The following is a 6,070-nucleotide window of genomic DNA, read 5'->3' on the forward strand; positions in this document are numbered from 1 at the left end:
GCAGCCAGGGCCTCCGCCCGCCCAGCCCACTCCTGCCAGGCCACGCCCCCGTGGTGCCCCAGCGCCCGCGGGTAGTGCGCTCTCGGGCTCCAGGGTGGGGCTTGTGGGTGCCCTTTCTCTGCCGCCTGCAAGCTGTGTGAGTCGCGCCAGGCACAGAGCCTCTGGAGGCCTCAGTTTCCTCAAGGGCGCATGCCCAGGGGTACGGGGGTTCTGTCCTGCCAGCCGTCAGTCTGCTCAGTGTCCCGGCCGCAGTTCCGGCTTCATAGTAACAGCTGGAGCCAGGGTGCTGAGCGCTGCCCCTTGCCCCGCATAGACTCTGGTCGGCCTCACTCTCTGGGACAGCCACGTGGACTCAGAGCGGGGTCAGCTGGCTGGGGCCGAACCTCAGCTTCCCATGTGTGAAGGGGGCTGCCGGTGATGCAGTCCCCACAATTCCAGCGGGAGAGGTGGCCCAGAGAGGATTCTGCAGCGGCCCAGGGCCTCCAGCTGTCAGGGGAGCCCTGAGGTCGCGGGGAGTTCTGGTCCCGCCCGGCCCAGAGTGGGATTTGACTCCGTGGTGGCCACAGGCAGAAGCAGGGCTGCCTAACAGGCTCCTCAACGCAGAAAGCGCCCAGTGGAGGGTGGCCTCCATTAGTAATCTCTCCACTGTGCCCTGGACACCTTGGGGTCCCTGCTCCTTGGCCACGATCCCTCTCTGCTCACTCCCACCCCATCTTTGCCTTTTTCTTTCTTTTTAAAAAATATATTTTTATTGATTTCAGAGAGGAAAGGAGAGGGAGAGAGATAGAAACATCAATGATGAGAGAGAATAATTGATCGGCTGGCTCCTGCACGCCCCACACTGGGGGCAGAGCCGGCAACCAGGGCATGTGCCCTTGACCGGAATCAAACCCGGGACCCTTCAGTCCGCAGGCCGATGCTCTATCCACTGAGCCAAACCAGCCAGGGCCCATCTTTGCCTTTTTCCATTGGAGAGCCTCCTCTCCCAGGTGCCTGGGACCCACAAACACCTCCAGCGGGAGTGGCAAGCTATCTGCTCCAACGCCAGCCGGGGCTTGCAGCCCACACATCTCACCTCTAGGGGGCGTCTCCCACTCACTGTTTGGACCCAAACCAGGGCTCCTCAGAAGCATGCAGGCAGGAACCAAACGAAGGCTGTTCCTTTGCAACCTGGCCCACCCAGAGGATGGCATCTTGAAAAGGAAGTCCAGTTCTCCAGAAGGGCATATGAGGAGGAATCGCTGTGGTGACCAGGGACTTTTGTCCCGCCTGGGGAGGGAAGCGCTGTGGTTGGCTCCATTGACCCTCACAGCACCCTGTCCTGGTCCTATTATTGTCCCCACCACAGCCCTGCAGAGCTGAGCTGGGCCAGGGAGGAGGGGAGCTACGGATGCCAGGCTCAGCTGCTGATCATCCCCGACTGGTGTGGGGGGGTTGGCTTCTTTTTGGGGTTGCCAGATTCAACATCAGTTAAATTCCAATTTCAGATAAACAAGGAATAATTTTACAGTATAAGTATGTCCCAAATATTGCATAGGTTATGCTTATATTAAAAATTATTCACTATTTAAAATTCAGATTTAACTGGACATCTTATATTTTATCTGATGATCCTACTCCTAAATTTGCCTAAATTACTGTCTGGTTGGCAGCTTGATCTGTGCTGAGATGCAGGGCCCGCCTGGTCCATAGTGCTGACACGTGTGAGTGAGGCACTTAGGATTTGTAGAGGGAGTGAGCGACTCTGCTGTGATGGCCAGGGGACACCTCAGCCCAGGTCCTCCTGGGCTGATTTTGTGGGTGCAGAGGACCCCCCAGGGAAGGGTGTACAAGAACCAACTTCATCACCTCCTGCCTCACTGGACAGAGTCTGTGTGTTTCTGCCAGGAAAAGCCCGGTGGTGAGGTACGCTGTCCGCCTGCGCACCTGTGGGCGGTGGGATGGACCAAGAGGAGGAGGGTGGAAGTTCTGGTGGCCCGGCATCTCCAAGTGGGAGTGGCCACTCACCAGCAGCCCGGCATCAGCGGGATGCAGTGCCTGTGTGTGCGTGTGCATGTGTGCGCGCGTGTCAGCCCATGTGCGTCCCCGCTCTGCTGAGTCAGCCTGGGGAGGGCGCTGTTGTGAGCAGTCCTCCAGGCGGCTTGAGGTGAGGGCCCCCGTGGGAGGTGCCGCCAGCTGCCTCCAGTGCTGCTCTCCAGGTGCCTTGCAGTGGGCAGGGGCGACGGGCAGAGCTGCTTTTCCCATCTATCTCTCCATTCCCCCGTTCTGTTGTGGGATATGTGGCCTTCCACGCCCTTGGGCACAGCCCTCTGTCATTAGAGCCAGGCCCTGCGGGAAGGACCTTTGTCTGGCTGGCAGTGGCGACTGTGAGAGCTGATGGCCTCACCCGGGACTGCAGGGACCAAGCAGAGAGGAGGGTTTCCTCGTTATTTGGTGCCAGTGGCCATTATCCCGTCTGTGTTAGGGAAACCGAGGCACAGGAATACTGGTAACTGGTCCACTGTGCTAAGTGGGTGCCGGGCTTTGCGCTCTGCCCATGTGACCCCCCACTCTCTCATCTTCCCTGAGAGGGGGGTCCCGCGGGTACCACTCATTTTGCCCTGCTGGAACTGACCGACCCAGCCCCTCTGCTCTCCCCTCCTGTGGCCCTCGGGGAGCCCGTGGACCAGTTTGCAGGAAGCCCTTCTCCAGGAGGGTGTCCTGCTGGGGGTGGTGGAGACGGGTGAGGGCGGGAACCTCCTGATCAGGGACCCTGCTGAAGGCAGTCACAGTGACGGGGACTTGGTCCCAGCTTCTTGGCTCAATGCGGCAGCTCCAGGGAGAAGGGAGGAGACCCTGGTCTCCAAGGGCTGGTGTTTTTTGATGTCGGCTTTGAAGACCTCTATCCCTCAGAGTGAGCGACTCTGCTGTGATGGCCAGGGGAGACCATAAAGCCAACTCCAGTGACGCCTCTGCCCCACAGACACTCTCTCCCACTTGCCCCCCGTCCCCAGTTCTATTTTCCAATGATGAGGGCTTTATGCGCCATCTGATGGCGGTGTTATGTGTCATTCCCCCTGCTGTTCTCATCTCCCTGGAGCTCTTAGAGCCCTGGGACCACTCTGACCTCAAAATGCTGCAGGACAGTGACGTGACAGCGCCAAATGCCATGGAGGTCGCGCCTGGGGTGCTCATCATTTCAGCTCTCGGTCAGTTTCAAGGGAAAAACAAGGGCTGAGTTTATTTTGAAAAGATGGGATCATTCCCCATTGACTCAGCTCCCACAGGCCAGCTCTGCTTCCTTGTGCACTTCAACCAAAGGAAATGCTCCTCCGGGCCCATGTGGAGAACAGCGAATGCTCTCTGTGAAGGGCAGCGGTTCTCTTCAGAGGCAGGAAAGGTCCTTCTGAAGTCAAATTCCTTCTGCCCTGCACTTGCCCTGAGCCAGCTCTGCAGCATCTATAGCAGTGATGGCGAACCTTTTGAGCTCGGCGTGTCAGCATTTTGAAAAACCCTAACTTAACTCTGGTGCCGTGTCACATAGAGAAATTTTTTGATATTTGCAACCATAGTAAAACAAAGACTTATATTTTTGATATTTATTTTATATATTTAAATGCCATTTAACAAAGAAAAATCAACCAAAAAAATGAGTTCGCGTGTCACCTCTGACACGCGTGTCATAGGTTCGCCATCACTATTCTATAGTGTACTGCTCGTCTCCTCTATCCAGCCTTTCATCCATTCATCTGACCACTCTCCTTCCATCCATCACCCATCCATCTGCCATCCATCCATCCATCCATCCACCCATCCACCCATCCACCATCCATCACCATCCATCTACCGTCCATCCATCCACCGTCCATCCACCCATCCATTCACTCATCCATCAACCCACCCATCTACCATCCATCCATCCACCATCCATCACCCAATGAGCTTGGGGTTTCCATGGTTCTTACTTTTTTCTTCGATTGCCACTGGAAGCAGAGGCATTAGCCATCCGGATCCCAACAGGAGCAGGAAGCAGGGGGCAAGGAGAGAATTCAGAATTAGACGCAAATCACTACAGTGACCAAGGAGATCAGATAGTCCACCCAGCATTTGCATCAATAGAGCCACGTGGATTTATCCAATTATCCATCCATCACTTATCTATTATCTATATATCCATCCAACCATCATCTATCCATCCATCAATCATCTACTCATCATCCATCCATTCATCCACCATCCATTCATCATCTATCCATCTATCCATCATCCAGCTACTCATCAATCATCCATCCATTCAACTATCCATCCATCCACCATCCATCCACCCATCCATCAACCATCTACCATCCATCTACCATCCATCCATCCATCCACCCACTCATCTATCTATCCATCTATCTACCTACTCACCCACCCACTCATCCATCCACTCGTCTATCCATCCATCTACTATCCATCATCCATCCACCCACCCATCTACCATCCATCCATCCACCATCCATCTACCCATCCATCCACTCATCCATCAACCCACCCATCTACCATCCATCCATCCATCCGCCATCCATCACCCATCCATCTACCATCCACCCTCATCCATCCATCCATCCATCCACCCACCCACCCACTCATCCATCCATTTGTCTATCCATCCACCAACTATCCATCATTCATCCAGGACAGCAGAAAGCTCCGCAGGGGTGGCCTCCAGAGCAGGTGCACATCAGTGAGCAGTAGCCAAAGCTGCTAGTGGTGGGAGGAAGGGGCGGTGAGGTAGGGTCCCAGCCTGGGCCACACTGGCTGGAGTGCGTGTCCCCGTGGTCTTCCTCTTTTGTCCACTTACTGCTGACCATGTTGTCCCAGGCTGGTCCTCAAGAGCAGCACTTGGAACACTGTGGAGAGCAGGGCATGCTGGTTCAGGAGCTCAGAGCTGTCCACTCCCTGCAGACGGGGAGCCGGGCCCCCGCCCCCCATCACCGTGGTCTCCAATTCAGATCCAGGATGCGGCCTGCTCAGGACAAGGCAGGTGAACTCCCAGCATCAGACGGCACTGTGGGGTGGGCCCTGGGCACTGCTGGCACTGGCTGAGCCAGCTCCCTGGTCTATGGATGGTGACCACTGGGCTGGGCTGAGCTCAGGGCTCAAGGGCTGGCTTATCCTCCTCTACACGTGTGCACGACACACATGCAAAGCTTTCTCTAAACGTATGTTTATTGATTTCAGAGAGGAAGGGAGGGGGAGAGAGGGATAGAAACATCAGTGATGAGGGTGAATCATTGATCGACTGCCTCCTGCACGCTTCTTACAGGGGATCGAGCCTGCAACCCGGGCATGTGCCCTGATGGGGGATTGAACCATGACCTCCTGGTTCATAGGTTGACGCTCAACCACTGCCCTTTGCTGGCCAGGTGTGCAATGCTTTCTTTTCTTTTTTTAAAATATTTTTATTGGTTTTAGGGAAGAAGGGGGAGAAAAATAGAAATATCAATGATAAGAGAGAATCATTGCTTGGCTGCCTCCTGCACGCCCCCTGCTGGGGATTGAGCCCACAACATGGGCATGTGCCCTTGACCAGAATCGAACCTGGAACCTGCAGGCTGACGCTCTATCCATTGAGCCAAACCGGCCAGGGAGTGCAGAGCTTTCTTATAGCAAAAGACGGAAAAGCACATGGGTCTGAATCCACAAGGCAGCAAGAATAGGAAGTGGTGCAGTGGTCACTGTAGCGATTTTCTGCTGCGGCTGCAGCAACAAATGACCCCGTGGCAGCAGTCTCAGCCGCAGGCTCTCCCCGTCCACCGTCCACCGTGTAGGTCAGGGCCTCGTGGGGCTGGTCCTCCGCGCAGGGTCACGCTCTGAAATCAAGGTGTCGCCAGTGGGTGGGGCGCGTGGAGGTGGGCTTTTTGCCTTTTTTTTTTTTTTCCAGGAGAGTCCCTGTCCCACATGCGCAGGCCCCGCGCAGCCGCACAAGGCCCTTCCTGGAGGTGGCCCGGCGAGAGGGTGGCGGTAGCTCTCCAGGTCGCACAGCGCGGGGCGGGGGGGACATGATGGGGAACAAACCCCGTCCCCAGGGCCGAGGGCAGGCCCAGCC

This window comes from Myotis brandtii, unplaced genomic scaffold (genome assembly GCF_000412655.1).
Source record: "Myotis brandtii unplaced genomic scaffold, ASM41265v1 scaffold915, whole genome shotgun sequence".
Lineage (NCBI taxonomy): Eukaryota > Metazoa > Chordata > Mammalia > Chiroptera > Vespertilionidae > Myotis > Myotis brandtii.